Genomic DNA, 23878 nt, shown 5'->3' on the forward strand with positions numbered 1-23878 from the left:
AACAAGGAAAACAATTTTGGAGTCACAAAAAGCTTGCACAGCTCATAAAGAGCTCACAAAAGCACCAGTGAGAATAATTGCAAATAGGAGAGATGACAAGGAGAAACCATCAAAGGGACAGAAGCACGACTGGGTATTGGGATGGCCATTGTCAACGAAGCATATGATCAGCATCAAAGACACTGATGTTTGAACAACCAAAAATGTCAAAAACTTGTAACAAAGCACTTCACACATCAGCAAAATTTAGGCAATTCTCACAGATAATACCAGACTGAACCAAGAGAATAATCTCAGTCTAGATGGATGGAAACTTGACCTCAAGAAATCTACTAGATACTGTTGAAGTTCTGTTTCTAGTTTTAAGATTAAGCAAATAAGCCGGGCGTTGGTGGCGCACGCCTTTAATCCCAGCACTCGGGAGGCAGAGCCAGGCGGATCTCTGTGAGTTCGAGGCCAGCCTGGGCTACCAAGTGAGCTCCAGGAAAGGCGCAAAGCTACACAGAGAAACCCTGTCTCGAAAAACAAAAACAAAACAAAACAAAAAAAAAAAAAAAAAAAGATTAAGCAAATAAGCAGCAATATAGAAGATATTCATCTCTAAAGAGAGGAAAATGTGCCCTTAAATGTATGTAAATGATCTGAAGAATAAAGATAAAATTTAATAATTTTATTTCAGTTGAAAAATGAGGAAAAGCAGGGGCACAAACGGTTGCAGGCCAGCAGTCAGGACTCCTACAGGCAGACTGGACTACCACCATCCAACAGTGGACCCTGTAACCTACAATCCCCAATCCACTCCCCAAACCCACCCATCATCTGAGACTGCAGCTGCTCCCTGAGACAGAGATAGCTTTCCCAGCTCCAATTAGACCAAGAGCTCCAGTTGGAACAAGAGTAGCTCTCTGAGACACAGACACCATTTGTACCAATTGGAGGAAGAGATGGGTAGATGCCAGTGCAAGAATATATTCAACAACATAAAGAGCAACATTGCACCACCATAACCTAGTGGTTCTACATCAGTAAAACCTGAACATCCCAACATAGAAGATGCAGAAGAAAATAACCTTAAAATGACTTTTAAAAGATGATAGAGGCCTTTAAAGAGGAAATGAAAAATTCTCTGAAAGAAATTGAGGAAAAGACAAACAAAAAATTGGAAGAAATCAATAAATCCCTTAAAAAAAAAAAACCAAGAAAAGGCAATTAAACAGGTGAAGGAAACAGGTCAAGACCTAAAACTTGAAATAGAAACAATGAAGAAGACACAAAACTAGGGAATGATAGAAATAGAAAATCAGAGTAAATGAACAGGAAACACGGATACAAGCACCACCAACAGAATACAAGAGATGGAAGAGAGACTCTCTGGAGTGGAAGATATAATAAAGGAAATAGATTAGCCAGTCAAAGAAAATACTAAAGCCAAAAAAGTCATAACACAAAATGTCCAAGAAATTTGGGACACCACTAAAGGCCAAACATAAGAATAATAGAAATAGAAGAAGGAGGAGGAGGAGGAGGAGACCAACTCAAAGGCATAGAAAATATATTCAACAAAATCATAGAAGAAAACTTTCCCAACCTAAACAAAAAAAAAAAATGCCTACGAAGACACAAGAAGGTTACAGAATATCAAGTAGACTAGACCCCAAAAAAAGCCCCTTGCCACATAATAATCAAACCACTAAATATACAGAATAAAGAAAAAATTTTAAAAGCTACAAAGGAAAAAGGCCAAGTAACTTATAAAGGCAGACCCATCAGAATAATTCCTGGCTTTTCAGTGGAGACTGTGAAAGCCAGAAGGTCCTAGACAGATGTTATGCAGACACTAAGAGACCAAAGATGCCAGCCCAGACTACTATACCCAGCAAAATTTTAATCACCATAGACTGAGTGAACAAGGCATTCCATGACAAAACCAGATTTAAACAATACCTATCCACAAATCCAGCCTTACAAAAAGCAGTAGAAGGAAAACTCCAACCCAAAAAAGTTAGATGCACCCAAGAAAACACAGGCAATAAATAACCCCACATGAACAAATTCCAAGGAAGGGAAACACACAACACTACCACCAAAATATAACAGGAATTAACAAGCACTTAATATCAATGGACTCAATTCAACTATAAAAAGATACAGGCTAACAGAATGAATATGAAAACAGAATCTATCCTTCTGCTGCATACAAGAAACACACCTCAACTTCAAAGACAGAAACTACCTCAGAGTAAAGGGCTGGACAAAGTCTTTCCAATCAAATAGACTTAAGAAGTAAGTTGGTGTAGCTACCCTAATATCTAACAAAATAGAATTCAAACTAAAATTAATCAAAAGAGATTGAGAAGGACATTATATAATTATCACAGGAAAAATCCAGCAAGCCGAAGTCTCAATTCTAAGCATTTATGCCCCCAAATACATGGACACCCACATATGTAAAAGAAACATTACTAAAGTTTAAATTTCATATTAAACCCCACATACTAATAGTGGGAGACTTCAACTCCCCATTCTCACCAATGGACAGGTCTTCCAGACAGAAACTTAACACAGAAATAAGAGAATTAACAGATGTTATGATACAAATGGACTTAATAGACATCTACAGAACGTTCCACCCAAACACAAAAGAATATACCTTCTTCTCAGCACCCCATGGAACCTTCTCTAAAACTGAACATATACTTAAACACAAAGCAAATCTCAACAGATACAAAAAAAAAAATCTGAATAATCTTCTGTATTTTATTGGACCACCATGCCTTAAGTTAGAATTCAACAACACAAATTACAGAAAGCCTACAAACTCATGAAAACTGAACAGTGTTCAACTGAAGCACCACTGGGTCAAGGAATAAATAAAGAAAGAAATTAAAGACTTCCTAGAGATCAATGAAAATGAATGTATTACATACCCAAACTTATGGGACACTAAAAAAGCAGTGCTAAGAGGAAAGTTCGTAGCTCTAAATGCCCACATAAAAAAGTTGGATAAATCTCACACTAGTAACTTAACAGCACACCTGAAGGCTCTAGAAGAAAAAGAACCAAATTCACGCAGGAGTAGTAGACACCAGGAAATAATCAAATTGAGTGCTGAAACCAATAAAATAGAAACAAAGAGAATGGTACAAAGAATCAATGAAACAAAGAGTTGGCTCTTTGAGAAAATCAACAAGATAGACAAACCCTATCCAAACTAACTAAAAGGCAGAGAGAGAATAGCAAAATTAACAAAATGAGAAACAAAATTGAGACCTAACAACTGACAATGAGTAAATCTAGAGAATCATCAGGTCATACTTCAAAAATTTGTAATCCACAAAATTGGAAAATCTAAAAGAAATGGACAAATTTCTGGATAGGTACCATATATCCAAATTAAATCAAGACCAGATACACAATTTAAATAGACCCATGACCCTGTGGAAATAGAAACATTCACTAAAAGTCTCCCAAACAAAAAAAGCTGAGGGCCAGATGGTTTCAGTGTAGATTTCTACCAGAATTTCAAAGAAGAGCTAATACCAGTACTCCTCAAATTGTTCCACATAATAGAAACTCTTTCTATGGGGCTACAGTTACCCTGATACCCAAACCACACAAAGATACAACAAAGAAAGAGAATTACAGACCAATCTCCCTCATGAATATTGTGCAAAAATACTCAATAAAATTCTGGCAAACCAAATTCAAGAACATATCAACAAAATCATCCATCATGATCAAGTATGCTTCTTTGTAGAAATGCAGGGATGGTTCAACATATGAAAATCTGTCAAAGTAATCCATCATATAAACAAACTGAAGAAAAAAAAACACATGACCATCTCATTAGATGCTAAAAAAGCCTTTGAAACAATCCAACACCCTTTCATGATAAAGGTTCTGGAGAAATCAGGAATACAAGGGACATTCCTAAACATAATAGAGGCAATTTACAGCAAGCCAACAACCAACATCAAATTAAGTGGAGAAAAATTCAAAATGATTCCACTAAAATCCAGAACAAGACAAGGCTGTCTACTCTCACCATATGTATTCAAAATAGTACTAGAAGTTCTAGCCAGATCAATAAGACAACAAAAGGAGATCAAGGGGATACAAATTGGAAAGGAAGAAGTCAAACTTTTGCTATTTGCAGATGATTTGATAATATACATGGATGACCCCAAAAATTCTACCAGGGAACTCCTACAGCTGACAAAATCATTCAGTAAGGTGGAGGATACAAGATTAACTAAAAAAAAAAATCAGTAGCCCTCCTATATACAAATGATAAATGGGCTGTGAAATAAATCAGATAATATCACCCTTTATAATAGCCACAAATAATATAAAATATCTTGGGGTAACTCCAACTAAGCAAGTGAAAAGACCTTTCATGACAAGCATTGTAAGTCCTTGAAGAAAGAAAGTGAAGAAGATATCAGAAAATGGAAAAATCTCCTATGCTCATGCATAGGTGGAACCAACATAATAAAAATGGCAATCTTAACAAAAGCAATCTACAGATTCAATGCAATACCCATCAAAATCCCAATATAATTCTTCACAGACCTTGAAAGAGCAATATTCAACTTTACATGGAAAAACAGAAAACCTAGGATATCTAAAATGATCCTTTACAATAAAGCAACTTCCGGAGGCATCACCATCCATGACTTCAAGGTCTACTATAGATCTATAGTAGTAAAAACAGCTTAGTATTGACATAAAAACCAAATGTGGACCAATGGAATCAAATTGAAGTCCCTGACATTAACCCACACACCTTTGAACACCTAATTTTTGACAAAGAAGCCAAAAATGTGCAATGGAAAAAAGAAAGCATCTTCAACAAATGACTTAACTGGCAGAAGATTGAAAATAGATCCATATCTATAACCATGTACAAAACTCAAATCCAAGTGGATCAAAGCCCTCAACATAAATCCAGCTTCACTGAACCTGATAGAGGAGAAAGTAAGAAGTAGTCTTGAATGCACTAGCAGAGGAGACCACTTCCTAAATATAACACCAGTAGCACAGACACTGAGCAACAATTAATAAATGGGACCTCCTAAAACTGAGAAGATTCTACAAGGCAAAGGACACAGTCAATAAGACAAAATGGCAGCCTACAGAATGGGAAAAGATCTTCACCAACCCCACATCTGACAGAGGGATATATATAGAATATATATTTGTAATCAAAATATATAAAGTACTCAAGAAACTAGACATCAAAGTACCAAATAATCCAATTAAAAACTGAGCTACAGGTGTAAACAGAATTCTCAACAGAAGAAACTCAAATGGCCAAAGAAAGACATTTAAGGAACTGCTCAATATACTTAGCCATCAGGGAAATGACTCTGAGATACCATCTTACACCTGTCAGAATGGCTAAGATCAAAAACACTAATGACAGCTTATGTTGGAGAGGATGTGGAGTAAGAGGAACACTCCTCCACTGTTGGTGGGAATGCAAACTTGTACAGCCACTCCGGAAATCAGTATGGCAGTGTCTCACAAAACCAGGAATCTATCTACCTTAAGATCCAGCAATACAACTCTTGGGCATATACCCAAAGGATGCTCAATCATACCACAAGGACACTTTCTCAACTATGTTCATAGCAGCATTATTTGTCATAGCCAGAACATGGCAACAACCTAGATGCCCCTCCGCTGAAGAATGGATAAAGAAAATGTGGTACATTTACACAATGGAGTATTCCTACTCAGTGGTAAAAAAACAATGACATCATGAAATTTGCAGGCAAATGGATGGATCTAGAAAAAATCATTCTGAATGAGGTAACTCAGATGCAAAAAGACAAATATAGTATGTACTCACTCTTAAGTGCATAGTAGTTTGTAAAGCAAAGGATAGTCAGACTACAACCCATAGCTCCAGAGAAGCTAGGAAACAAGAAGAACCCTAAGAGGGATGGACAGATCACCTTGTGAAGGAGAAACAGAGGAGATCCCCATGAGTAAACTGGAGAAGGGGGGGACAATAGATAGTAGGGGATGGGGAATTAGAACATGTGGGAATGGGATGGTCAAGATGAGGGAAGGATGGAGTGGGAGAACAATGAAAGAGATATCTTGCTAGAGGGAGGGAGACAATTATGGGGTAAGGGGGGAACCTGGAAATTCCCAGAAACCCACAAGGACGACCCTAGATTAGATTACTGGCAAAAGTGGAGAGGGTGCCTGAATTGGCCTACCCTGGTAATCAAATTGTTGAATACTCAACTGTCATCATAGAGCCTTTATCCAGTAACTGATGGAAGCAGATGCAGAGATCCACAGCCATGCACCAGGCCGAGCTCTAGGAGTCCAGTCAAAGAGAGAGAAGAGGGATTACATGAGCAAGGGGGTCAAGATCATGATGGGGAAACCTACAGAGACAACTGAACCAAGCTCAAAGGAACTCACGAACTTTAGACTGACAGCTGTGGAACCTGCATGGGACTAGACCCTCTGCATATGGGAGACAGTTGTGTAGCTGGGTCTGTTTGAGGGGCCCCTGTCAATGTGATTAGGATCCATCCCTGATGCATGAGCCGGCTTTCTGAATCCCATTTCCTATGGTCGCACACCTTGCTCACCCCTGATTAAAGCAGGGAGGTGCTTAGTCCTGCCTCAACTGAATGTACCAGGATTAGCTGTCTTCCCGTGGGAGAACTTACCCTATTGGAGTACAGGATTCGGGAGGAGTGGGTGGAGGGATGAGAGGGGGATCTGTGATTGGTATGTAAAATGAATAAAAAAGAAAAGAAAACAAGGAAAAGCAATGCTCATTTGTATTTAACTATTAATATGACTACAAGTAAATCTTTGCATTCAGTCTATAATTGGATAATTCTATGTCATGTGGCAAGGTCTTCCCAAAGAGCAAAATTGGAGAACTTGACAATAATGGTTGCATTCCTCATTTAACTTTCAAGAATCTTCTAATACAGTACATGCAGAAATAGGTTATGCAAAACCTGGAAATAGGTTAATGGAATATATTACCAAGTTCTGAGCAAACTGACCCTCATTTAATGGGCAGATAAAGAACATCTTTTTAAATGCCATAGACTAAGGAAGGGAAATTGAAAGGTGAAACTTTTAGAACTGTTTCTCCTAATCTCAGAAATAGCATCTCTTCAGCCACATTGAATTTGAACAAGGATATATGGATGAACACTGACAAAAAATGCTATAAAGAAGCTCCTGTGTGACAAGATTTTTCCTGGGGAGATGCAACATACATCTTCTCACCCCACATAAGGAGCCTACAAGAGACTAAAGTACAGATATCACCAAAGAACAACCTGGTCAACCATGAGTTTCATTAGGCTTACTTACAGGTGTATGGGTGAAGGGTGACTTACAGGAGCAGAAATGACCCAAAGACAGCTGTATAACATCAAATCCCACCCCAGCATGGGTGACAGCTGGCAAAGCTGGGAACCTGGAGCACACTGCATAGCTGTAGGCAGCTCAACAGGTTGAAGGCTGTTCTTTCTAAGAGACTCCATTGGCCTAAACCTCTTCCAGGCATCTCTGCTGTTTTCTGCATCTTTAGGCTGCTGATCTTGTCTCAAAAAGTTATTGCAGCTTAGCTTTTCTGAGAATTTTCTTTGCAGCTTAGCTTGTAGCAGGAATCTTAGAAGTTCTTATTAAAAAAATCAAACCCGAGGCCAGTTATTGGGGTCAATGTTGGTAGATCAGAGAGACAGAACAAGCCACAGCTAACCTCACCTGGCCAACTTCTCAGCTGGTCTTGTTTCCTCAGACTGGAAGCTTCTGTGTCCTCATCCCAAATGGCTCTCAGCTGAACTGCTGCTTGAAAGCCAGGTAAAAGCTTAACCAGCCAAATGCTTAACCAGGCCAAATGCTTCCAGTTTCTGGTCCTCACGCCTTATATACCTTTCTGCTTTCTACCAACACTCCCTGGGATTAAAGGCTTGCTTTCTGGGATTAAAGGCGTGATGAGTCACCATGCCTGTCTGTATCCATAAACACATGGATTTCTGCCTCTGAAATGCTAGGATTAAAGGTGTGTGCTACCACTGCCTATCCTTTATGTTTAATATTGTGGCTGCTCTGTCTCTGACCCCAGGTAAGTTTATTAGCATGCACAATATTTGCGGGAATACAATACCACATTAGCTTGTCTTAGAGTGACTCTCAACAGTCTTTATTGCTTACTCTGAAAGGGATAGGCCTAGTGAATCTGGTTGGTTTCAGGGACTTCCTGGAGCTATTTTGAGTTGTTTACCTCTGTACATAAAGAGCTTCCCTTCAGAATGCAGTTTCGGTCTCAAAGGAAACTGTTATGTAACAAATGTTGAAATTATACATAAGGCCATTCAAATGTGACTTCATATATTACTCAGCCATTCAAATGTGGATTTATATATTGCTAAAAATGAATGGTGTTATAACCATTTTTGGCTTTAATAATACAAGAAGTAACTGTTTCTTTTAAAAGAGCATCATGCTGTGCAGAAAATATCTACATTTATCTGTGTGGTTTATGCTAAAATTAAATCAACACAAGTATGTTGTTGATGTGTATCAATATGTTTCAAGAAAATTTATAAACAAATTAGGCTCCATGGTTTTTGTGCTTTTTTTGTTTTGTTTGTTTTTGTTTTTGTAAATGAAAAAGAATAACATGAAGTTGGGTGGGTAGGGAGATGGAGGAATCATCTGGGAGGAGCTTGAGAAAGAGAAAGAATATGATTAATGTTAGGATCCTGGAGAAGTCCCACAAAATATCACCATCCATGTATGCAATCAACAAGAGTGATTTTTATTCCAGCATGCTGGAGCCATCCATTCCACACAAAGGCAAACTGGCAACCACCCCTGGAGGAGCTAGCAAGCTTCTTTAAAGCACAGCCAAGAGGAGATCTTAGGGCAGTTATGTCATTTTAGGTATGATTGGCTTAAGCAAGTGGCCATCATATTAGTATGTTCTAATTAGCTAGGGGCTGGCAAGGGCTGGTCAGGGCCACAGTTTTCCATTTTGGGTCAGGCCTGGACAAGTCCCAGGCTTTGTCCTTATTTGGTTATTACCTTGAGCTTGCTGACTGTGGCTCAGGCTTGGCCTGGCCTGATACTACATGTACCAGGCCTCCTCATCCTTACTGTCAGAGTGTTGGATGTGGGAGCCTATTTTTAGGTTTCCTAGTGGCTTTACCCAGCAGGTCTGCATAGAGAGGATGATTGGACTATGGGCCTGAGTCCAGGTGTCTGAGATGGTCTACACTTGGCTATGCTGAGGAAAGGTCTTTTGTTTCACTCCTTGGTGTTTCTTTAAATACCCTAGGGAAGAAACAGTTGAGGCCAATGGATTGGGATCCAGGCCCTCTCCAGGATATTCTATATTTTCTATCTGTTTCTCTCTCCTCTACCCTTCTAACTAATATTTCCTGCTGCTCCTGCTCAAGAGTACTCTGGGGAAATGTGGGGGTGAGGGATGGTCCCCCACAGTTGGAGATTGAGTGTTCTTTGTGGTTCTTAAAAAAACTGCTTGTTCAGTCTCAGGAAACTGAAATTGAGGTCTGATCTCTGAGAGAAAACTGAGCAGCCTGTTATGGTGTCTGCTCAGTCCTCTCAATCAAAATATCTCATATGAAATTCTCAACACACACACACACACACACACACACACACACACACACACACACACACACATTAAAGAAAGGCCATGACCACATAACTTTGATAACCTGAAATTTCTAACTCATCCAAAAGAAGAGTTTTAGAAATTCAAGCTCATTGTTCAATATATCAAATTGTATTTGCTGGAATAAGTTTGTGATTCCTGGGGAAACAGAATTAGAAAATGAATTGCATGTACAAATCTTTACATAATAGTGACAGACATTTAAAAGAAAAATTCATGATGAATTAACTGCAGCCAAAGAAATATTCCGATTAAATCTCCTACTTCTGTGACAGTCAGTGACATCAATAATCAAAATACACAGAGCTTAGACCTTGACTAAATTAACTGTGTCACTGACACATACACCAAGATTTTCAAACCAACAGCAAAGGAAGTGAAATGGACGGCATCTTCTGAGTAATAATAATTGTTATTAAAAGCAGAAGAGGACATTGTGCTGTCAATGAAAGCATTTTAAAGTGTTATTTAACCTTAATATCATTCATTCAAATAGCTATTACAAAAGTGAGAGGACTTTAAATGATTTTTGGTAAACAGTTTTGCTGTGGGATATTCTGTATGTTAAATGTGTTGCTCTGATTGGTTAATAAATAAAACACTGATTGGCCAGTGGCCAGGCAGGAAGTATAGGCAGGACAAGGAGAGAGGAGAATTCTGGGAAGTAGAAGGCTAAGGGAGAGAGACAGTGCCAGCCACTGCCATGACAAGCGAGATGTAAGGTACCAGTAAGCCACAAGGCATGTGGCAACTTATAGACTAATAAAAATGAGTTAATTTAACATAAAAGAACTAGATAACAAGAAACCTGCCACAGCCGTACAGTTTGTAAGCAATATAAGTCACTGTGTGTTTACTCAGTTGGGTCTAAGCAGCTGCGGGACTGGTGAGAGAAATTTGTCCTGACTGGAGAAAACTCGAGCTACACAGTTTAGCTATATTGAGGGTATCAGCATTCTTCATGGATTAATTTAGGTCATCATAGAGTTTGAGAGTAGCTAAGGAAATGGCAGAGCAGAAAATGTGTTTACAATTTAAGCTATAATGCCAGAACCTACATAGAGCTGGTTGCATTAGCATGAGAAACCTAGTATTCCTGTGGGGCAAGGGGAGGCAGAGATAGGAGAATCCCCTGAAGCTTTAGGGCCAGCCAGTCTTACAGGTAGGTGGCAGGCATGTAGGAGCAGGGACTCTCTTACATAAAGGGAAGTAAGATAGATGGCCATATGAGGTTGTCTTCTGAACTCCTCATATAAAATGTAGGGTAAAAGGTCTGATCCCATGTGGTAGTTCAAATGTAAATGGCGACCATAAGCTCAAAACAGCCTAGTATAGACTTTGTCATGTGGTTATTAGTGTTCATGCTTATAAAGATTTATAATAAAAAGGAGAAAGCTAAACAAGAAAAATTACAAAATGTTCAATTTGAGGAGAAAAAGAGCACCAAGAGGTGGAAAGGAACTGAGTCCTATCTTCAAGGAGATAAACAGATTAAGAAATGGGATAAAGGGAGTGGTGACGTCAGGGCCAGATTCTACCCAGCTAAGTTTCCAACTTGTGAAAAGGGATTAAAGAAAAGCTTATAACACATAGTGGCACATACCTTTTATCCAGGCTTGGGAAGGCAGAGGCTGCCCAATCTCTGAGTTTGAGGCCAGCCTGGTCTATAGAAAAAGTTCCAGAACAGCCAAGATTAGGCACTGAAGGAATCATTGAAAGCAGAAAGCTGGTGAAGGTGTAATTGAACAAGGGGTCCATGTTCCAGTTCCAGTAAGCAGCAGAAATTAGCAGCTTTGGCCATGTGGTTCTGGCTTCTAGGGTCAGAACAGGAGCAGCTGAGGCTAGCCACTGAGGCCAGGCATGTGTCAGGGGTATCCCCGAGTGGAAATCTAGAAAGGCCATTGTGTGAAGCTGTGAAGGTGAAGCCTGGATTGGCTTGGAGACCCCAAGATGTTGGAGATTCCAAAGTCTTGGAATACCTGTTAAGGAAAGCTGCTAACATGAAATAGAACCAACCCAACTAAAAGATGTATTTTGCAGTCAATAAAGATAAAAAGAGTTGGAGATCTAAAGAGGATCATGACATGAAACATGGAGATACAAAGTTTGGAGTTTGCCCAGCTGGTTGTCAGTTTTACTTTTGTCCAGTATTTTCTCACTGTGCTCCCTTCCCTACATTTTGGAATGGTAATATATATCCTTTGCCATTATATGTTGGGAGTATGGGATCTGTTTTATTTTGATTTGAAGGGGATTACAGTTAAGAGACTGCATGACTATCAGAAGAGACTTTGCACTTTGGACTTTACAGCATTGTTGAGACCATGATAGACTATGGGGGCTTTTGAAGTTAGAGTAAATGCATTTTACATTACAATATTGTTAAAATTTCATGGGACCAGGAAGTGGAACGTAGTGGTTTGAGTATAATTAGTCCTCATAAGCTCATTCGGCATGGCACTTTTAGGAGTTGTGGCTTGGTTGGAATAGTTATGGCTTTGTTGGAGAAAGTGTGCCACTGTGAGGGTGGGCTTCGAGTTCTCCTATGATCAAGCTACACACAGTGAGACAGACCACTGTTGCCTGTGGAGCAAGATGTAGGACTCTTGGTTCCTTCTCCAGTACCATGTCTACCTGCACATTGCCATGTCCCACCATGATGATAATAGAGTAACTGTAAGCCCCTGAACTGTAAGCCACCCAATTAAATGTTTTTCTTTATAAGAGTTGCCATGGCCATAGTATCTCTTCACAGCAATAGAAACCCTAACTAAGACAGCCTACTTCAAGGTTTGCAAACTGCCCAAAATTTACCAATCCCTGAGCATGAAAACTCATCAATCCCTGAGTAAAACAAACAAACAAACAAACAAACAAACAAACAAACAAACAAAAACACCAATCCTTGAGCTTGGCTTGAAATCTCACCAATCCCCACCCTGGAAATCTCCACCCTCTAACATTCTGCCCCTCCCCCCCAAATAAAACCTATATAAGCCTATCTCCTGCATGGCTCCCTTCTACTCTCCTCTGAGCAGAAGAGGCCAACCTCTTGTATCTCTCCCAATAAATCTCTTGTGTGAAGTTTGTTATATGGTATAACTTTGTAGTATTCCTTGGCTTCCAGCTGCCAGAATACCTTTCCCATCAGAGCTGTAACACTTGCATTGGGGAAACATTCTCCCTCAGAGCTGCACAGAGCTGTAACACTTCAGTTTGGGAAGCCTTTGCCCTCAGAGCTGTAACATTTACACAGATCTGGGCACATATGTGCCTACACAATGAAAGAGGGGGAGGAGAAAGAGAGAGAGAGAGAGAGAGAGAGAGAGAGAGAGAGAGAGAGAGAGAGAGAGAGAGAGAGAGAAGAGAGATTTATTTTCAAGATTGGGAATCACTGCATTGGGTAACACTGCATAGTAAAAATTATTTTCTCTCTGAAATAATACAGTAGAAATTCTCAGCTCTAGATAACTCACAGAGAGTGGGGAGAGATGGGGGGAAAAAAGAGAAAGAGAGAGGGAGAGAAAGTTTCTGTCTGTCTGTGTATGTGTGTCTGTCCATTTCTGTTTAGAAAAATCTGTAAAAATCCAAAGAAGGTGAATTCACTTCTCTTGCATAGTTTCCCATTTATAATATAAAAACAAAGACTGAGTAATTTCTAATGAATCACCAACTCAGTGACAAAATAAATCCTGGTTTCTAGGTGTTCAAAATCTCCTATGGGAGTTTGAAGGAAGAGCTATTTTTTATTGTAATAAAATAATAAGGAAAAGCAAATTTTTATAAAAATAAATTGAAATGTATATTTAAGGCCAGATCTCGATGGTTATAATGTCCACTCTGCATTGTATGATGCTATAGACTATGGGACTTCAAAGTGGGAAAGTCAAAATTTCTATCCTTCAAGAATCTCCGTTCTAAAGGCTGAAATATAAATTTTGATAAATAATATAAGCAAAACTATAGCAAGCTTTTAGGAGTCAGAATGATTCTAATTTAAATTGAGGCTTTTTCAACAAGGCAATAATGGTTTGACCCCTAAGATGTACTTGAAAGATAATGATGAAGTTTAAAATCAGAGATATTTAGGAAATCCAAGTGCTAATACATGGTCTGCCTAGGGATGCATATAGTATAACTTGTATGTTTGGGATGAACTAACAAAGTCTGAGACTAAAGGCATAAGGTAGGTCAGCAACTTGGATATTTATCAAAGGAGAGAACTGATAAGGAAGTATACGACAGGCAATCTAAACTTTTCATAATTTTATAGAAATGAAGATTGAAGAGAGCCATTTGTAAAATAGACAAGTGTAGCTGGACTGCATTAGCATGGAATAATGAGTGGTTTTTTTTTCTTAAGGTTGAGATGAGAGAACAGTCATTTCTTTATAATCATTCAAAAAATATTTTGACAAGACAGTAGGGAAGATAAGGCAGGAGGATAATCAGTTCTAGGCTAACCTGTTGTACATAGGAAGACAATGTCAAAATAAGTGTGTGTGTGTGTGTGTGTGTGTGTGTGTGTGTGTGTGTGTGTGTTAATTGATCTAGAAATATGTAAAATATAAGAAATGTGAGTCTAAAGGAAAATGAGCAGCATTAATTGGAAAGGATGGTGTGGACTGAGTGTCATCGAAGGGCAAGGGAAAAAGATGTCAGAAGCATAGTCCAAAGTCAGAAGCTTCCCCTGAAACATGGATGGGAGTACTAGAAAGAAATGACTGAAAAACTCACAATAAAATGATCAATCTTGGTAGAAAAGAAACCATACAGCCAAATGAGGATTAAAGTTCTTAAGAGGAAAAATTTAGAGGAATTTGTAATTTATGTGTATTCATAAATGACAGGGTATAATAATTGAAAAGGGGTAAATCATAAACCAATGGAAATAATCAGACACTGGCAGATTTGCATACACATATACAAGCACAACCCCACTTACATATGTAACATAAAATTCAAGGTATATACTATATTGCATAAACCATCTCAGGTATATATTTTTCTTTCTTGTTTCAAAAGGATTCATTCATTCACTCACTCACTATTTCAAAGCTGTTTCTGATCATCATATAGTTTAGAATTAATATTCTCATCAGGGATAATTTGTTGAACATGAACAATAGAAACAGTATCACATGAGGTCTCAAGACAATTGTGCTAACATGAGTCTTTTTGTTAATATGATTTTGAAGAGTTTCCTGTTCTGATCCTTTTTTCAACTCAATGGTGAGAAAGAGTAGGCAGGTGTGTGTATTGATGGAGATCTTGTTAAGAAAATTTTTGCTAAGTCCCTTGTCCTTGCTGAGACCTAGTCAGGATGGATGTTGTGAATGTATATTGTTACTCAATATAGAAATTTTCCATTTATTTTCCTATTTTTTTCCTGTGTTGCAGTTTAGAAGCACTTTTCAAAGTGTCTCAATGTTGTATAAATACAATTGATTTTCCCCAGTCCAGATTGCTGCCTTCCTGTAACTAAAAGCCTTTATTCTGATATGTGTATCTCCTGAGTACTTTATTATTTAAGTCTATTCTGAAATTTATTTTCTGTGTAGATGTTCACAGCTTATGGATGTGAAAGGTAACAACTTTTTTCTCATCCCTATTTTTTCAGTGAAAACTTTTAGTTAATTTGTTTTAGTTAACTCTTTACATCACATGATATAAAGTATTAAAAGCAAAAATCAGTTTGGAGGACTCTTAATTGAGGGTAATAAATATTCATATGGCCAAGTCACACCCCTACAAAATGTTATGAAAGTAACCACAGCAAAATTAAATCCATAGTGAGTAGATATTTCACACGCTTTCTAGTCAGATGAACTGAGAATTAGGAAATTACGACAAGTAGCGGTGGTGCACACTTTTAATCCCAGCACTTGAAGGCAGGGCCAGGTGGATCTATGAGTTCAAGGCCAACTTAGTCAACAGAGTGAGCTCCAGGAAAGGCAGGGATATACAGAGAACCCCTGTTTCAAAGAAGAAAAAAAAGTTCTGAAAATGAACAAAATAATAAAAAAACATAAAATTGATCCGTTTGGTTATTTCTGTCAACTCAGCTTTGGTACAAGAACCTAACTGGCTCATCATTTTTGATAAAGATTATACTTTTAATCACCATAAGTCAAATATTTTTAGTAATTGAAAACTCATGTTTATACTGAAATCATCATATAATATTCATAATTAATATTAAATCAATGCAAAAAGTTCCAGACCCCTAATTTTTTACTGGGAGAGGGAAGGAATGTGTGGAGAGGGCAATAAAAAGGGAGAATCTATGAGAACAGGTAACAAATGTTTGCTCTGAGCCTACCTGAGGTACACAGCTTTGAGTATGACAAAACAAAAGATAATTTCTTATTCCTTTTATTTTCCTCCATTTGGCTTTATTTCACTGAAAAACTTGAAGGAAAAAAAAAACTAAGGAAATATTTCTTTAGAAAACGTCTAAATAATTTATCACCTCTCCTCATAGCACCATCAACTCTCAATATAAGGCCTTTGTGTCCTAAAGGAAATTTTACATGTTAAAAGAACCACCACTAATTAAATCACCACGTGTGTTTCAGTGTAGAAGAAAGAGAGTGAACCAGAAAGAAGAAGTGAATTTCCTGGGGTGGTTCCCTCCTCACAGAGCAGTTTCCACCAGGGTGTGAGCAAATACATCATCATCCTTTTGTTAACTGAGGATAAATCCTTGGTTGCCTTCCTGGCTAGTCTTCCGGCCCTTTTCTTCTGTCTGGAGGGCTGGGTTTGTTTTTCCTGACAGCGCTGGGGTTTTCTAAGCGACCACAGTGGTGCCAGCCCACACTGTGAACCGTCAGTGAAGAAGAAACAATCTGGCTGCTTTAACACTTTGCAAATAGCAACTTGTTTCTGCTGCTTGATTTCTTGCCCCTGGATATCCCACAGTGTGATAATCAATACAGCAAGAAAAAAGACAGGCTTCCTCTTCATCTTCCCCTTGTGTAAATTTAACTCAGATATTTCCAATTCAAAGGAAGTCTTTTTAAAAAATGTGTTGGGGTTTTATTTCACACCGTGAGAAATCCATTATCTTCTTCAAAATTTCCCACCAAATCCTCATAAACTCCCCTCCTTAAAATGGATGCAGACTGTAACAGCAACTGCAAAGGCTTGTCCTCCCTCACCTCATCCCTTCTTTCATCCACCCCATCTTTTGTTCTAGTGGAACCAAATTGAAAAAGTCTTTTTTCTAAATATTTTTATTTTATAATTAATTTAATTTTACATATCAGCCACGGATTTCCCTGTCCTCCCTCCTCCCACCCCCAGCCCTACCCCCAATCCATCCCCCATTCCCACCTCCTCCAAGGCAAGGTCTCCCCTGGGGAGTCAGCCCAACCTGGTAGATTCAGTTGAGGCAGGTCCAGTCCCCTCCTCCCTATACCAAGGCTGAGCAAAATGTCTCTGCATAGGCCCTAGGTTCTAAAAAGCCAGCCTATGTACCAAGGACAGGTCCCGGTCCCACTGCCTGGGGGGCTCCTAAATAGTTCAAGCTAATCAACTGTCTCACTTATCCAGAGAACCTGGTCCAGTTCCATGGGGACTCCTCAGCTATTGGTTCACAGTTCATGTGTTTCCTCTAGTTTGGCTATTTGTCCCTGTGTTTTTTCCAATCATGGTCTCAATATCTCTTGCTCATATAATCCTTCGTCTCTCTTACTGATTGGACTCCTGGAGCTCCACCTGGGGCTTGACCATGGACCTCTGCATGTGCTTCCATCAGTCACTGGATGAGATTTCTATCATTACAGGGTATTCGGCCATCCGATCACCAGAGTAGGTCAGCTCAGGCTTTCTCTCTACCGTTGCCAGTAGTCTACAGTGGAGGTATCCTTTTGGATTTCTGGGGACCTCTCTAGCACTCTGTTTCTTCCTATTCCCATGGGGTCCTCACCTATCATGGTATCTCCTTCCTTGTTCTCCCACTCTGTTCCCGATCCAGCTCAATCAAACAATGTATATTGCAGATTTTAGGATCCAACATCTTCTTTCATGGCTTGGATATAATGAACATATTTATTTGAAAAATACTGAAACATACCTTTCTATGTTGTACATGTTCGGTAAAGTTGCCTCTAGAGTAGACACTACAGCATTTTCTAACAGCCAGTAGATCTTTTCTAAATGTTTTGGTTAGGAGTCTCAATATCTGATGTGCAAGTCAGCCACCTGTGATCCGATTTCAATAGACATTATTGTTCAGTGTCTAGGTGCGTTTCTAACAGCTTGCAGGTAGAGTACATTTTAGTTTGGGATTTCCTATTGTAAAAAGACAGCATGACAATGGCAACTCTTATAAAGGAAAGCATTTAATTGGTGCTGGCTTACAGGTTCAGAGGTTTAGTTCATTCTGGTCATGGACGGGAAGCATGGCGACTCACAGGCAGACAGGGTGCTGGAGAAGTAGCTGAGACTTCTACACCCAGATCATCAGGCAACAAGAAAAGAGAGAGAGAGAGACTGGACCTGGCTTGACTTTCTGAAACCTCAAAACCTATCCTCAGTGATGTACTTCCTCTGACGAGTCCACACCTACTGCAACAAGAACATAGTTCCTAATAGTGCCACTCCCTATGAGCCTAGGGGAGCCATTTTCATTCAAACTACCACAGCAGCTTTAGCTTATGTATAACAGAAGAGTTAGAACAGGCACCTCTGTGAAACACTCCTAACTGCTTTGCTATGAAACACACTATCAAAGGGTCAATTACTCCAGACTCTGGACAGTGTCTTTGCCCTGGGTTTCTCTTCCGTCAACAGCACAAAGCAGCACCTTGACAGTTACTTCGTAAAGACCCAGGAAGAATGATGCAAAGGACTTCACCAAACAGAAGTACCTGTCTTTTGTACTCTGTTTTCTGAGGCTGGATACACAGTAACAGCTATTGAATTATTGTAATACAATAAGCTCTAGTTCTTAAGCTGGCTTAATGGATAACTTCTAAGAAAGAATCTCAATGGGATTCACTTGCAAGATTTCCCAAAAGTTATAAAATTCAGTTTACTTGAACCATGTGATTTTTTTTTTTTTTTGGAGTGGGGGAATATCTTGTATGTGAAAAAAGTGTGCTTTGCCAACTCAACTAATAAAACTATATACACACATGCATACATATGCATATACAAACATACATACTTTAAAAAAATATCTATAAAAAAGTTTAGAACCTCAAAACTTAACAGAAATCTAAGGTGACTAAAATATACCATTTCAAGTTGCACCTCCTTCTTGAATATTCTCTGGCTTCACCATTCAAACCCTATCAACCTTTCCCCAGGATCTCTATGGTTTTATTTGCTTGATTTAAAATCGGTATCTACTTTACCCATTTTTAAAATAAAGGTAATCTCTCCTTTGTAGTAACTATATTACAAAATGGGAACTGGAACCCTCTCTGAAATTGCAAATAAAGTAAAAATATTTTGTAAGATCCTATTGCTGATGATATCATGCATTTTTTGAGACAGGGACACAGGGAAATCAAGCTAGATCTGCACTGGTAGCCTCTTTTCCTCAGGCTAGCATTCACAGTGCTTGAAGATCAATGGTTCTAACCAGGTGTAGACTCGGTAGGCTATAACACCAACCTGACCGATTGCCCAATATGCCCATTGAGGCAATAGTGGCCTGACTCTTCTGGAGTGACCAACCTCTATATTTGGATTCGAAACCCATTCCTTGGGAAGGAATACACACCAAGTACTGTAAACGCTGTCAAAAACCCAGCAGCTGGAGAAGTCACAGGCTCCAGAGGAAAATTTACTACTCATGTTTTGCTTAAAGAGGAATGTAGCAAAAATGCCTTCACATAATTTTCAGTTAAACCTATAGAATAGTAATTCTGTCAGCCTGGGTCAGAGAAGCTTCTTTTGTGCAGGTGATGATGCTTAACATAGAGACTCATAACTTGCCAAAGTGCTGAGACTGATTCTTGAGTACTCAACCTCAAACAGGACAACTATCCTACTCACTTGAAAGGCCTAGGGAACATCACAGAAACAAGGAGCAGAAAGATTTTAAGAGCCAGAAGACAGAAGGAAGAACTGTAAAACATTGAAAGAGATGGCATGACCATGTTAATAATGAACACACAACCAGTGTAGCTATATGTACAACACACACACACACACACACACACACACACACACACACACACACACACACACACTTTCACATGCACTCACACTGGCACATAGGAGGGGAACTTTGAGAAAAGGAATGGAATTAGAAGGACAGGGAAGAAAGAAAGGAAGGGAAGTTAGGGATGAATATAGTCATAGAACATTGTATTCATATGTGTGCTTAAAAATACTTTAAAAAAAAAAGATAATCATTTTTGGCAAACAGAAAAACATGCATGTGACCATGAAATAGGATGTATGCCTAGACAAATATTAATAAACACCTCTCTGGTGAAAGTTGAATTATAAGTGTTGTGTATAAGTTATAGTCTGTCTTACCTTTGCATCAGTCTTTACTGCCATGAAGAGAGATGTGGGAGACAAGGGAATATGATCTGTTGATCTGTAAAATATTTGGACAGTGGTGACATATGCCTTTAATCCCAGCACTTGGGAGGCAGAGGCAGGCAGATTTCTGTGAGTTCAAGGCCAGCCTGTCCTACAGAGTGAGTTCTAGGACAATCAGGGGTACACAGAGAAATCCTTTCTTGAAAAACCAATGAGTGAAAAAAAAAATAATCTGTCAAATCTGTAAGACAGTGGAAAGATTCACGATTGGTAGGATCTGAAAATTTATAATTATATAAACTGAAGGTTTCAGCACCAGATGTATAAACTGAGGACATGACCAGTCCAAGGTATGGTTGAGGGAAGGTTGTTATTGTAGATAAGAGGGAGAATACAGCCAGAGGCATCTGGAAGAGTCTAAAGCTAGGAGAGAAGGCAGTGCACTGAACATTGTCAGGAGATTTGTCTGGGCCACAAAAGGAGAGGGGTGGGTTGGAGAGAGCTAGAGAGGAAGACAGAGTGTAGACAAAGAAGACCAAGAGAGAGGGGGTCAAGAGAGGAAGACAAAAAAGAGTGTGCCAAGAAAGCACATGGCTGAAATAGTAGGGTTATATGGGAACGAGAAGCTGGGAGAAGGGAAGCCCAGGAGCTGGAGAAGTTTAGGGAAGAGGGAGGGTGGGGTGAGAAGAGCTGGGAAAAGCCACTGGTAGCTGTGATACTGAGTGAGCTTGGAGGTCAGCATGCTCTTCGGTTTGCTCATAAGCTCCAAAGAGAGCTATTGGTCCTGAGCTTCTTTGGGGTCTGACAATAGTCATTATCCTCTACAACTGAACTGGCTAGGGTATTGTACTTGCCATGAATTTAAGACTGCAAGAGGTATGCTTAAACCAAATAAGCTCACAAAGTCATCTTTTTCTTAGCAATAATAGGAGGATTAAAATATTTAAAAGAGGTAAGATAGAAAGTAATATTTAATGAGGAATGTTCATCTTGTTCATCTGAAGAGGTGAAAGATACGATTTGAGAAAAAAGATCGGAAAATCTTGAAACATACCGGCTATGATAATAATTCTGTTCTCCAGGGAACATGTACAATGAAGTGCTAGAAACTACTTTAGGAAAAGAGAAGACTGTGGCCAAAGGATTTTTTTTTTTCTAAATTGAAATTACTTTTAAAATATATAACAAAGCCGGGCGTTGGTGGCGCACGTCTTTAATCCCAGCACTCAGGAGGCAGAGGCAGGCGGATCTCTGTGAGTTTGAGGCCAGCCTGGGCTACCAAGTGAGCTCCAGGAAAGGCGCAAAGCTACACAGAGAAACCCTGTCTCGAAAAACCAATAAATAAATAAATAAATAAATAAATAAATAAATAAATAAATAAATAAAATATATAACAAAAACAAAAGAAAATTCATTCAAGATCCTGAATTGGTCTTGATACAGCATTAAATTGCAAACTGGTATTCAATCAGATCTTCCCTCCTAAAGTATATGAATGTTTTTAAAACTCTAATAATTTTAGTCTATTTTTATATGACAAAAAAAATGGACCTACTAAATTGGCTTACAACAATTAGGGGTGGGGTCACCCACCAATGGCTGTCTGCACCGTAGATAGGCTGAAAAAACAGGTGGCTTCTCAGTCTATACATCTCCTGTAGTTTCTATAGTCCCCATCTGGCACTAAAGGTCTGGAAGACTCACGTGGAATGTTTGGTCTTCAGTACACTTTGGAAGGCAGAAGCTGGATCTGAATCAACAGAGGACAAAAACACTCACCAGGAAAACAGGAACCAGAGTGCCAATCAACACTGCTTTTACTGCTATTTGCTTGGATGTCTTTCCATTTGGGCTACCCATCAGAAGATGCAATCTACTCTAGGGGAGGGATTTTTCCCCTTAGTTAATCTTTCTATGAATGCCTCACAAATCTGCCAGAAATGTGTCTCCTAGTTGGTTCTAGATCTCACCAAATTGACAACCAAGATTAACCATCACAAGTTCATCCCTTCTCATCTCAAGATACAACCACTTCTTCTTATAACATTTCTGAATTGCACTATTCCTCCCCCAAAATAAATGTCAAAGTCCCTTAGGAATTCTTAGTCTTTTAATAGCACATAATTTAAATATGATAGTGTAAATTTAGCAACCATTCACTATTTCCTTTTTAACATAATATTTTTATTGATTATTTTGGAATTTCACATAATGCACCCCAATCACCCTTACTTCCCAATCCCTCCAGGTCTGCCCTCTGCCCTTGTGGCCTCCCCCACCAAAAAAAAAGATAAAAACAAAAACAAAGCAAACAAAAAATAACAAGTCTATTTTGTGTTGTCCACATAGTCCCTGGAACATGGTCAAACCTGGGGTAGCCAGCCCCTGAAAGAAAAGTGAGTCTTTCCCCACCCCACCTCCAATTCCATCTATTGTGGAGAGCTACATGTCAGCACCCTTATCATAATTTTTAAGAGTTCTCTTTGATGGCTTCCTGTCTAAGTTGTTACTTTTTAGGGGGTTAAGGGTTGTCACAGAAGCCTTCTATGTCTCTCTTTCTGAACTGTGTATCTGAAGTCATCAATATCACTGCAGAAGAAGCTGTCTTGTCCTTTATAGTCAGGAGGAGCACAGATAATGGACATCCACATGTTATCAGGTGACAGCAAGAACCACAGACCTCTACCTGGCCTCCTGTGTAATGCACATGCCACAAACCAAAGCAGCACAGATCACAGGCATCAACATGGCTGTTGTTGTTTGTTTTCTACTATTTTGGGAGGTCTGCCACCCAGCTCCCAAATAAATCACACATGGAGGCTCATTCTTACTTACAAACGCTCAGCCTTAACTTAACTTGTTTCTAGCCAGCTTTTCTTATCTTTAAATTAATCCATCTACCTTTTGTCTTTGGAATTTTCCCATTCTCTTACTTCTCTAAATCTTACTCTTACTCCCTGGCTTGCCATATACCTGGGTGGCTGACCCTGGAGTCCTCCTCCTTCTCTGGCTACTTCTTCTTCCCTCCCAGATTTTTCCTTTTATATATTCTCTCTGCCTGCCAGCCCTGCCTATCCTTTCTCCTGCCTTGCTATTGGCCGTTCAACTCTTTATTAGACCATCAGGTGTTTTAGACAGGCACAGTAGCACAGCTTCATAGAGTTAAACAGATGTAACATAACCAAAAGTAACACACCTTAAAATACTATTCTACAACACATGGCCTTTGGTGGTAACACAGACCACAGACATTCACATGGCCAGCCTAAGGTGGTAACACAAGTCACCATGGTCATTAACAAGGCCCCTGGCTGTAGTAGGCCACCAATACAAACATGGCAGCATTGACAACAGACGTCAACAAGTCTTTAGGTGGCAGTACAAGCCATGAACATCTAAATGGCCTCCAGAGGTAATTCAGGCCTTGGATATTGACATTGTTCAGTCTCTTTCCACATCAAATACATTGTTCTTTCCTTCCATCCTTCCCACCCCTCCATCACAAGTTCATTCATCACAGTGGCATTGGAAACCGCAGCATGTCACTCAGTATATTTTTGCCCACACAGTTCTACATGCAAAGGCTCATTGCCATGAGTCAATGGTCTGGTTCAAAGCCTCTGTTTCTGGAGTACTATAAATACCTGACCATCACTGAGACTTCTTCAATTACAGCCATGC

Source organism: Peromyscus maniculatus, chromosome 18 (assembly GCF_049852395.1).
Source record: "Peromyscus maniculatus bairdii isolate BWxNUB_F1_BW_parent chromosome 18, HU_Pman_BW_mat_3.1, whole genome shotgun sequence".
NCBI classification, from domain to species: domain Eukaryota; kingdom Metazoa; phylum Chordata; class Mammalia; order Rodentia; family Cricetidae; genus Peromyscus; species Peromyscus maniculatus.